Source organism: Callionymus lyra, chromosome 19 (assembly GCF_982586985.1).
Source record: "Callionymus lyra chromosome 19, fCalLyr1.hap1.1, whole genome shotgun sequence".
Taxonomy (NCBI): Eukaryota; Metazoa; Chordata; class Actinopteri; order Syngnathiformes; family Callionymidae; genus Callionymus; species Callionymus lyra.
Genome location: NC_141836.1, coordinates 4,930,248 through 4,942,643, shown reverse-complemented (window position 1 = coordinate 4,942,643; position 12,396 = coordinate 4,930,248). Strand labels below are relative to the sequence as shown.

At 41.8% G+C, this 12,396-nt stretch overlaps 1 protein-coding gene across 9 annotated transcripts in view; it reads right to left on the bottom strand.

The window, feature by feature from the left end:
- hspg2 (heparan sulfate proteoglycan 2) overlaps positions 1 to 12,396 on the bottom strand; it is a 92,630-nt gene that overhangs the window by 79,109 nt on the left and 1,125 nt on the right. The gene's annotated exons all lie outside the window — the stretch shown is intronic.

The window sequence follows — 12,396 nt, the reverse complement described above, 5'->3', positions numbered from 1 at the left end:
ACGGGGTGAACTTCCAGAACTCTGTCCGAGCTAAATGCGGCAGAGAGGAAACTTTAGAGGCGCTAAACTGCAGGATGAAGATACGGTGGTGAAGGAACGTCAGGGGAAATGCTGTCGAGTTGGAGATAAACAAAACCAAACTCCAGAGACACCTACGGCTTTCCACTTAAAGCTTTCGTACCAGTTGTTTCTTGTGGCGTTTTGTTGATGAAACTTCAAGGAATCAATGCTCTTAGGTCTGGATTAAAGAACAGATTGGTGTATCTAAGACCAGATCAGGGGGCAATAAAAGTTCCAACACATGAACTCATGAGGGGAAGAAGAGGTAGCTGGAGGAGCAATGGACAAAAGATCCTATTGACTCAGATTTAATTATGTTCCACAGTGTTTCACATGTTTATATTTAAAAGAAACTATGTATTAAATGAATTGTACCATTAGGATCAGATTAAATTTCATGTTTAAACCCCTCAGGAAAGTAAATATCATGTGGGAATTAAACTCTTAAATAGCAACATTGCACCACGATGGGGCCAGAAAGCAATTATTCAAAGCAAACAATGAGCTTTTTTCCGTCTCTATCTTGAGGAATACTATTAATAAGAAAGACAAATAGCAAATTAATTAAATTTGTATGGATAAAGGTGTGACTTTGCCTTTCTGGTCAGCCATTTTGACTCTACATTGACATTAGACCCCCCCCCCAGCAGTTTGATCTTTTCGATATGTTTAGAGAGTCAGTTCTTCATTTAAAAAACAAAAAAAACAATCGTAACTTAACCGAATCTGGACACAAATACTAGACAAATGTTGCAGTCGTCACTTTTCAAATGGACTGAATTTGGGATCACTTGATGTGGTAGACTTTTATCACGGGGAACATTACAAATCTTATAACTAAAAGCTAGAGACAAGTTATGAACTTCTATGAGTCATATGACTCACTTGGTCCAGTCCAGACCGCCTCATCAGTCAGGATGATGTCACACCTTCAACTGATGGATGATAAATGATCAAATTCTTCCAAAGAAGTATTTCCAGATTTTCGGACAAGTCTCCACAAAACTCTTTTTTCGATAGAGTGAGGATGTAAGTTCCTGACACGCCCGCGAGCTCTGACACTGAGGCCAGATAAATCCCAGAGCCGAACTCAAGCACTTCCTCCATGAGATAATCCTAAATATTGACTAAACAGTGGCAACAACCCAAGCCCGGGATCTAAAAATACACTCCCTGGACGACAACACAGTCCTCTAGAAGTCTGAGAAACTGAGAGTGCTGCCTCTGGTTCCTCCTCGATCTTCTGTACCAGGGTCAGATCAAGACTACTCCGATATTCCAGCCTGAACTCTGAGGTGTCACATCCTGAATCAATAAAGTGTGTTGCTGTGTGTAGCGTGTGTAAGTGAAAAACTCCACGTTTGGGCCCCTAATGAAAGCAAACCTGGAGTAGAACCACTTAGAGTGTTGTAAAACAGACCCGATTACCAGAGGCGCGACATGAAAGTCAAAACTGTTTGATCCCATCAAGACTACACGGCAGTTACAAACGACAGAAGAAACCATCATTAATGTGTAATAAAATGTATTTTGTTTGATTCTTTTAATCAACAACGTTAAATTATATTTACGTTTTGTTTCCTACCATAAAATATGTTATAACGTGCTACGTTTTTAACATTTTACATGAGCTATATGCATATTTATTTTTTTATAAAATAATTCAGTATAAGTAGCCCATTTTTTTTATTTGTATTATTTCTTATTAAGCTTTTGTGTCATTTTAAATAATAAACGCTAAACTTCACATCACGTCATCAGCGTAGTGAAGGCATCTGCTGTCAATCATGATCAAACCTGGATTTAAGAGGCTAATCTTGTTCAAAAATGTGCTCGGAGGTGCAAAAACAAGACTCCACCTGGTCTGCATTCCATTTCCCAGTTACATTTTCAACTCTACGTCGGTCCGAATGCTTCATAATCGGATCCATATGAAGCTCCAGACTCTCTCCTGACTTGAAAGAGAGTTTTCTTTCTACAATTTGTTGACGACTGGGACGTCTGGAAGAGAAAGAAACGATGCTGCAGGGTGCACAGGACCTCACCTGGTAATTGCCTGTAATAACCTACTTCATGCTAAGACCCCAGAGGATGTGTTCTTGGCTGCAGACCAGCACCACAACAAACTCAGGGCACCTTCTGACTACTATAAACATAGTCTGGGAGGGTCTTCCTCTCGGTAGCTGACAGATGAATTTCACCTGTCCTCATAATTCAAAAACCTTAATTTGAAGGCTCGCTGGCCCCCACAGACGACATCTGTTTGCAGGGAGTTTATGCAATAATACAAGAAAGCGACAGAAGCCGACCTGCCCATTCATTGGAAGCAGATGTGAGGGATCCATTTCCTTCTTTAATAAGAGGTAATTATAGACGGGGGGCGGGGGGCCGCACAGGTCCGTGTGAACATGTACAGAGCCGGGGTGGTTCCAGAATCCAGACCAAACGTGCGTGGTTGACTCAAGCTGCTGATAGACAGGCTAGCACAGGCTGGTTCATGACCTCAGGGAGCCCAAGGTAAGACTTTCACCATCGTCACTACCTCTGTCGGGACCGTCGACAGAACCCCTGCGTCAAAAGAATAATGGACTGTGGTCACCATGTGCCTGTAGGCAAGACTGCCGGGGAATCTGACCACATCCTGCCAAGTTTTAGCACCGTCCGTCTCCTCTTGTGGCACCCATGACAGGGTCAGGAAGGACAGAAGCTCGGCAGGAGGGGAGGACCCGGTCCATTCACGTCGAGGTGTATCACACAAAGACTCGCTTCAGCTGAAGAGCCGTTTAATAAGCAGCCATAATGACTCAGCTGGAGGTAAAGCTGGCCGACGGGAGCTTGAACATTCTTCAGGGAGACGGCACGAATCAGAACAGTTGGGTCTTCTTTTCACCGAAGACTACGACTCATCGTACGCCGTGACCCGGTGGTTGGTCCGGCCTTTCTGAAACCCTCCTTGACAGCAAGAAATTTAGACTCCTGCTGATGCTCTGTCACCTCAACACAGATTCGCGAGAGAGATCTCACCCTGACAAGTCACAACACAAATCCCAGCAGATGCAAACATCCAAGATGATCAACGCTCCCACCACAGAATTCCTGGTGGAATGATTCAGGTCCGTGGTGAGAAACTCCCGACTGAGAGTTGAACAGCCTTTTTCCATCCAGTCCTTACTTCTTTGGTCAAGTGGAATAACTGTTCCTTCACGAACAGATGTTTCGGTTGGAGAGAAAAGTACGCCACTGTGGTCTCAGACCACTGGCATCCGCTTTGTTCCAAGAGAAAACCTCAGTCCTGCAGTTAAGCAGAATCATTCCTGCACAGCTCCGATAGAAACAATTCATCACCGACAACTGCGCTTGCGTTCCAACCTTATCTGTGGATTTATTTTCATTCCAACCATTTTTTATACCATCACTGCCAGTGAGGATGTCAAAGAGAGCAGATAAGATAAAGCACACTTCCTGTTTCCTGTTCCATAAAAAAAAAAGCTAGGAAATAGGTAAAATGAGAATGAAACTACTCCTACAGCTTATAAATCTTATAAAAACTCATTTATTATTTGTACAATCTTCTTGATTTTGTGTGTCTTTCGAAGATATCTGATTAAAACGTAAAGTGGTGTAGGTGACCTAATCCTAAACATGTTGTAATAATACAATTATTACCATACATAAATTCCCTTTTTTGTATAAAGTTATCAATTGGAAATATGATACATTTCTCACTAGAAGTTCAGTATTGGATGCAACACAGAAGAATCAAAGGTGTTAATCGCGGCGTTAATGTTAGTGTTGATTTTTGATGCAGGCGTTTATTTAACGCGATGTTAACTCAGAGACGTGTGAGAGTCTCACCGTAACCTACATCAGAATCCAGAAAGACTCACAAGGTGGAGGTTTAACGTGGTGTCGCAGCTATTAAAGCGAGTCCGTGTTCAGGTGAAAACCTTTCCATTGCATCAGCGTTCTGGCTCCCGCCCTGGAAGCTTCTCCAGAAGTGGCAGGCGTGGATGGAAATTGCGGCCGAGTAAGGTGCACGGAAAAACTTAAACGCGAGCTTATAGCCAGAAACACGACAAAGAGATGATTGTTGTGAGTGATGTTAAGTCCAGGCCTGTCGGTTGTGTCGCTTTGTGGACGTCTGTAAAGGTCAAAAGGATAAAAACACTGACACAAGATATTGCTGTTGAGATATGTATGGAAACAATCAAGCCCCGACACGCCGTGGAGGGGAAATGTTGTGTTCAACAGGGTTTGTGGGTTAGAAAAACAAATACTGCAGACAGGAAAGCCTGAACAAACGTTGCCGGTCGTGGGGTCCTGGTGTCAGGGACTTTATTCCTGGTTTTATTCCCCACCATGAATCAGTAGAAGACAAACAGCAACGATAACTGCTGCTTCTTAAGTTCCTCCGTCTCAAAAAGGTTTTCAATGTAAAGGTACCAGCTAGTTAGCACCAAAACAATAAAGGCACCTTTTTCCTGCAACCAGATGGTCTCATGTAGAGTTTGTGTTTCACTCAATTTCACTAGTTAACTGGTTTATTTTTTGAGTTAACACCCATCTTAAAGTGTTTCAAGATTCACAGGCTTTTTTCAAAATAAAACACCGTTCAGAAAATAATCACCAATATAACAGAAATATATATATATATAAAAAAAGGTCTATGTGGCTCTGTAACAAACGCCTAATGGATCGGTACCTTTCCTCGGACTGGGGGTTGGGGAACAACTGCCGTAGAGAACAAACCCACAAATTTTGAAAATGCATTTAAAAATGTTCCTTCATGAAAATCTTGAATCTTGGATAAATATTAGACATTGAATCTGCATGGAAATATGTGCGAAATATGCTTAATATTTTAGATATTTTTACATTTTATGTATGTATATGAGGAAAGACAGCATAAAATCTTTGGATAACGTTTGCGTTTAATGAAGAGTTGTAGTACTTAATAGTTGTAGCCACTTGTGTCGGGGTCCGGGCTGCAGCTGTGGTTTTTATTTAGCCACATCTTAAATATCATTGGTTGCACATGATGTTTTTACCACACGTCCACTCATGATCGTGACAGCACAAACCTGTGCTGATTCACTTTCCTGCAAAGCTGCTTTTATTTGCAAAAATAAATCTCTACGTGTTCTTGGAGTTCTTGAAAGACAAGGGGCGGATGAATGGAAAAGCACAGACGGAGCAGGTTCCCATCAGAAGTAAGTGTAACTACGTTGTTATGTCTTGCAGTAAAACAGCTGCTGTGATAACACAGACCAGATCAGCCAGTGTGTCCTCATGATGCCGGTGGGGGGGGAGGATAGAGCCAGAACAGACCCTTTAAATTCAAGCGCACACGTTTATAAGACTGTCCCTGACATCTACAAACGACCACTCAAAAGTTCCTCCAAACACACAAGTTAGAATAAACTCTCTCTCTTGACGAAAATCATTTGGTAATTCCAGTTCCAACAAGCCCGGCTGCTTTACTGTAGATGGACAATCTCTGGAGAGCGGCCAACGGTGATATCTTCGCCGCCTCAGGTCGTCCTCTAGTGCCAAATCAATACTGGCGTCACACCTCCCTGTGAGCCACGTGGAGCGAGACCAAACATCCGTTCAAGAGCAGACACGACCCTCAGATCTCAAAGATTTCTCTGTAAATGCAGCGATTTAAAGAAAATACGTTCGAACTTGCTTTATCTGGGCTTCTTTGCTGCTTGTTATCTTGTTGAAAAACTTAAACCACAAGCTTTTATTTGACTAAAGTCTACCATGGAAACATCACAAACTAACTTACCTGTAACATTATTTAACAAAATCATACTTTTGTCTTTTAATTCAAGTAGTTATTTAAGAGTGTATGTTGTATATGCTGTATATATGTAACCTAAAATAATAGTATTTCAAGCCAGCTTTGTCACATGATTCACACATTGTTTTAGTAAATCCTCCATTAAAGGTTTAACTGCAGGAATATTACACAGAATATAAAGAAACAGGTGATGTCGTCGTAGTAACTCTGTCTCGTGGTTGTGGGAGTGTGTTTTGTGAAGAATCAGGCGATACGATACGTATCACGATACAGGTACAACGTTACGATACATAACCTAACATATTTGATACTGTAGTAACAAGGATATATTCGTAGTATTATCCAAGTACTTGAAACCAAAAAAAAATGTCCAAACATCAGCTTTAAATGCTGTTTGAGTGGACTGTATCCTCTCGTCCTCAGTCATCGCCAGGTTCCCAAGACTTCAAGCGTACAGAATACAGGCGTACAGAGGTTTAATTGGAAATTACTATTTGAATATTAGATATTATAATATTATTTTATACACATTTATTGAAATATAAACTAACAAACTGGGAGAAAATGAGATTTAAATGCGAAAAAAAAAATAAGCTGTTGTGCTGTTGAATATCAATATATGAAGTATTGCTATATTTATTTGTCCCCTGCCTCTTACCCTATGAAACTGGGATAGGCTCCAGTCTCGCAACCCCCCACAAGGGATAAAGCGTTAGAAAATGAATGAATGAATGAATGCTATATTTAAGTGTATGGATATTTTGCATCGTTTCTGTTGCACTAGAGGGAAAACCAACGATCAACCATTAGCTTGAGACGCTAGGATTACAACTACTCATCCTGGAACTTCTTCTTTTGATGCTATTGGGGAATTGAAACGTAAAGAGAGAAAAATAGAAGGCTTGTCGGGTTGTGTGTTCTTACAGCGGTTGTGTTTTGTAACTCATCCGCGAACCTTTGATGAAACCAGACAGAAGTGAGTCAACACACCAAAAGAGAGCCGTAATTGTTTCTCTCCCTCCCTCTCGGATCATTTGAAGTTTGATTCAAGTCCTGGCGGCAGGTCGAGACTCGTTCCCCGGAGCGGAAGTGAGCGCGAAACCCCGTCCACTGATAAGACACCAGGAGGGGTCAGGGTCGACGCTCCGCGGACGAGGGAGCGATGGCATTCCTTCAGAGACGAGCTGACATAAATCCATTCTGTCCGGAGAAAGGGCAGCCGCCCCCATCAGCAGGACAATGACAGCTCACATCCACGCTGAGACAAAAGCCCAGACGTTGACAGAGGATGTGGAATACAGTCGACTTAGCATTTCAATGGCCACAGAGGAACCAGTCACGAGACTGACGTTCTGACCACAGAGAGATCGATCAGCAGGTATCAAGACACGTTTAGACGAGTGTTATAAAATAATAGTAACAAAATAATCTCACTCTCAAGCCAGATGGTTTCCTCAAAGTACAGTAGATGAATAATAGTTTCACGACCTATAATGATTCACGGGTTGAGATAAGATAAGTATCAATGAGACCATGACAGTAAAATTGATGTCGAAAAGAATTATAAACACTTATATAATGATTCATAATTTGTTTTTCCAGGGTTCAAATGATATAGAATATCTATTGTGACATAACAATAGTATTATTTCAATTATCTTTTCATTCTTGTAAGATAAATCTCAAAACATTCAAAAGAAAAGTGACACAATATGAATTTGGGAGAAACAGAATTTAAAAAGATTTGAACAATCGTGTCAGTATCTCATCAGATTATCCTTCTAACGTGCCACGGAAGGATGGAGCGGAGAAATCAGGAACTTGTGATTTCTCTGCCCAACAAATACTTTCGGCCTCTTTTGTTTATTGCTTGTGTTGTTGTCCTCGAGTCATCCTGTGACCTCGCCGTGAACCCGGGCCGGCTTTATTGCACCTGTAGCTTCATAAGACTGGAATGAGGAGTGATATATAGTCGTAGTATGTTTGGCCAAGGGGGGCTCCGCTTTAAACGCTGGACTTTAGAGCAGATTTCTCTGCCGCTGAATGTGAAAAATGTGGATTGTGGGACGGCTCGGAGGAACCAGGAACTCTCACGTGCCTCTACACATCTTTGATAAGCATCGCAGTGGAAGCCAGCATGTCAGATTTACTAGATTAGATCATGAGATACCAGGGTGTGTATTGTCAAGGATCTGGCGATACGATAAGTATCACGATACAGGGTCAACCATACGATTATATAGCGATACTGTAGTAACAAGTATATATGTGTAGTATTGTCCAGTACTTGACTTTGGTGTTGTGATACTGTAGTAACAAGAATATATATGTAGTATGGTCGAGTACTTGACTCTGGTGTTGTAGTATTTACAGACCACATGACTCTTGACGAAGTCGTAACTGCTTTCATTTGTTTTCAAACCAAAATATGGCCAAACATCAGCTGCTGGAGTCACTGTATCCTCTCGTCCTCAGTCATCGCCTGGATCTCGCGGGATTACAATGTTCATTTAGCTGCGTAGGACGTAATAACTGCTGCCACCTAGCGGCGGGTTGTTTAATTGAACGGAAAAATGAACAAATGGCATGAATATTTGCATTTTTAAATTAATTATTTAATTATAAACAGACTTTATTGAACTATAAACCATAATAACTATTGTAACACATTTAAAATGATTTGCACACTACAAATTAAAACAACAAACATCACTACTTAATACTTCTCTCATGATTCCAAAGCTCCTCTTCAATTTCCCTCCCAAAAACTAAATGATTCTTAGTAGCTAAATGAATGAAATCGTGTGTGAATCGGTGACAACTGAGGACGAGAGGATACATTGACTCCAGCAGCTTTTAAAGCTGATGTTTGGACATATTTTAAATGCAGTTACGACTTCGTCAAGAGTCATGTGGTCTGTAAATACTACGACACCAGAGTCAAGAACTGGACAATACTACACATATATACTTGTTACTACACTATCACAACACCAGAGTCAAGTACTGGACAATACTACACATGTATACTTGTTACTACACTATCACAACACCAGAGTCAAGTACTGGACAATACTACACATATATACTTGTTACTACACTATCACAACACTAGAGTCAAGTACTCGACAGTACTACACATATATACTTGTTACTACACTATCAAAACACCAGAGTCAAGTACTCGACAGTACTACACATATATACTTGTTACTACACTATCAAAACACCAGAGTCAAGTACTCGACAGTACTACACATATATACTTGTTACTACACTATCACAACACCAGAGTCAAGTACTGGACAATACTACACATTTATACTTGTTACTACACTATCACAACACCAGAGTCAGGTTCTCGACAATACTACACATATATCCTTGTTACTACAGTATCAGGATATATTGTATCATTGCCCTTGTACCGTGATACCTATTGTATCGCAGTAGACGTATTTAAAGTTGTGTGTTTAGAAGTATTAGACTCATGTTTCCAGTCAAGACTCAGATGGTCTCAAACCTGCAGCGGTGCGAGCAGACAGACCAGGACTCCAGTTACAACAGGGGCTGCTGCTGCTGCATGAATATGTTCGCTCAAGTCCACACATGCCGCTCCTGCACCAGCTGAGCCGCAGCTGTGTTTGCAGGCGGATCTTCTGCCCGCCACGGGTGCCAGGAGAGGAGGGTGAGCGGCGGCCGCAACCCACGCGTGAGAGGAAATCAGTCCGGGTGTGTTCGGGGTTTTAGACAAAACTATCAAAGCATTTGATGCTGATCTTTAAGGATCATGGGATGCGATCCCTCCTGTGCATTCCGCTCGTACTGATCTGAGAGATTCCTGCTTCATCCATCCGTCCAGGATCTCCTGCGGTCGACCCAAACATGGTCAGAGGAGGTTCTGGAACTGGAGGACATAAAAGTGGAGAACTCCTTTCTGATAAGAGAATGTTGTGTCTCCAGAGCTGTCCCGTCCCCTTTTGTGGATGGTTTGCTTCAAATCAAAGTAGATAAATGTTGATTTGTTAACATGTAAATATGTCTTTAAGATAAGATAAGGAACATAGAGTATGGATGTCAACACTTATATAGAAACTTCCAACGATGGTACAATTGAGTTTTTAGGAATTTGATTTGATACACCTGGTTTGGCCCAAGAGTGCTGTAATATAGGGAGTCACCTTAGAACACCTCTGAGTGCCCGCAGACCTCTGCCAAGCAGCTCATTCAAACCCATATTTTAGCTGTATTTATGATCTATTTTTATGCATTGTTGACATTTATTTTATTGACACATTGTTGATAACAATCAGCTCAACGTGACCTCAGTATCGTAGTAGCGTTCTCACTTGCACAACACACTGCACACAAGAGCAAAAACAACTTAATGTAAGTGACGAACTAATGAATCGTTGAGACAGATGAAAATTTGGAACATCATAAAAATGGTATCAAAATCCTTTCATCTTTATTTTAAGTTATTTAAATAATAACATCTGAAAACATGGTGAAACTACAATGTTTTCTCACTATTACCATTGTGTAGGTGTGTTGCATTCCTGACTAATATGGTTCAAAGAAACATTCTCCTGTTTTCAAACTTGATCTACAGTCTAGACCAGAGGTTCTTCAAGACTCCTTTTGTCCTCCCTGAGTGTCGGGACGCCCATGGTTCCGAGGTTATCTCCTCTCGACGTCCATAATCCCCTCATTGACGAGGGGAGCTGAAGTTCTGTGCGATAAATCTCCACGTGCCCCCGCCGAGCTGTGAATCACTCAGGTTCACTTCCCTGACCTCTGGGCAGAACACAGTCACACTTGACTGCAGAGTCAACAAGCGGCCGGCCTGCGGTCCATATGTGCAGGAGGGTCCCTTCAGTGGAGCGCTGCCCCGCCGGCCACCGTGGCTTCTCTCCCGGGGCAATAATTCAACAATGCCATGTTTACTGAGCTCAGTCTTCAGGCAATTATGTGAATGGGTCTGGTGGGCGGGGGAGAAGGAGGTGGGGGTTCTGGAGTGGGGGGGGGGGGTGGCGTCCCTACTGTTCAAACTATAGAGGGGAGTTTGCACCACAGTGCTTTGCAACTCCTCATCGACTCTGAATGGGACTTAAACACCAGGTAGCTGACAAAGACAGACCCACCAGCGTGCAGGCCAAAGTCTTGTTGTACCTCGGAGCAGTTCCTTCACTCAAATACATCGCTGGCAAATATATAAAGTTCCCATTTGATGAAACATGGTGGCAAATTATTCAGAGTGTTTGCTCATTTCAAATCCTGAAATGTTTTGGCGATGACTGAGAACGAGAGGATACTGTAAACTCTTAAAAAGCTGATGTTTGGACATATTTTGGTTTGAAAACAAATGAAAGCAGTTACGACTTTGTCAAAGAGTCATGTGGTCTGTAAATACTACAACACCAGAGTCAAGTACTGGACAATACTTCACATATATCCTTGTTACTACAGTATCACGATATATTGTATCGTTGACCCAGTATTGTTATACATATCGTATCGCCAGATTCCTAAAAATGAACACCCCTAGTGACTAAGTCAATTGCACCTTTCTGAGTTTCCAGCACCTTCAAACATCATTATCTTTGTTTTTCTAATCCAAATGTTTGCTCTAAAAAGTATTTGTACTGATAAGAAGATAAGAAGTGTGAGGGTAAGAAGGACCCTGCTAGTTGACATGTTCAGGATCGAATCTGTTTTACTTCACTTTTCAAATTCTGACAAACTTTGGTTTATTCCCAACATAAGAGGATCTCCATCTTATGGTCTGTGTTAGCATGGGTTAGCACAGCAGGAGCGTGAGACCACCTTACTGCAGGTGAGACGCTCGCTGTACCGTGGCGTCCTTCGCCGAAAACGCAGCTGTCCAACATTCGTGACATTGTTATTTATATCTTTCATTCCGCAGTAGAAGCGCTGGTTGAAGCTCTTAATTGAATCAAGCCTGACACGACTGGAGTTCAGAGGCGTAAACTGAGAAACAGATGCTGCTGGATACAGATGATTCAATTGTGTCACTTTTGTTGTCCTTCGGCCTCAGTCAGCCACGTCTCATGTTACGCTGCGGGATCGGTGTCGTCGGTCTTGGAAGCCCCCGGGTTCGATAGTATTGACGGGATTCCACGACAATCCCAGGTGATGGATCATAGACAGTCGCCTTTGGGTTTTGAATTGGTGAACGTTTTGATCGACGATGAGGATGAAATCGATCTTTTGACCAATAATTCTGTGTGAAGGAGACCAGTATCCAGTGAGGACGTTGTGTGGGTGTGTTTTAGGAATCAGTGAGGTTCAAAGAGACTGGAAACACTGGAACAATTTAGGACACGTATTCAAATCATCTGATTTGGTATTATTGATTACGGCTGTCAGAAATGTGATTTTTATTAGCAAAAAATTGTTGCTTGAGGCTCTTGACATGTCAAGACGTTCATTTAAGTTTATTTAAACTAGTGAAAATGAGTGAAACAAATTCAATACCATTGTTTTTTACTGTTTTTATCGGAGGGTCG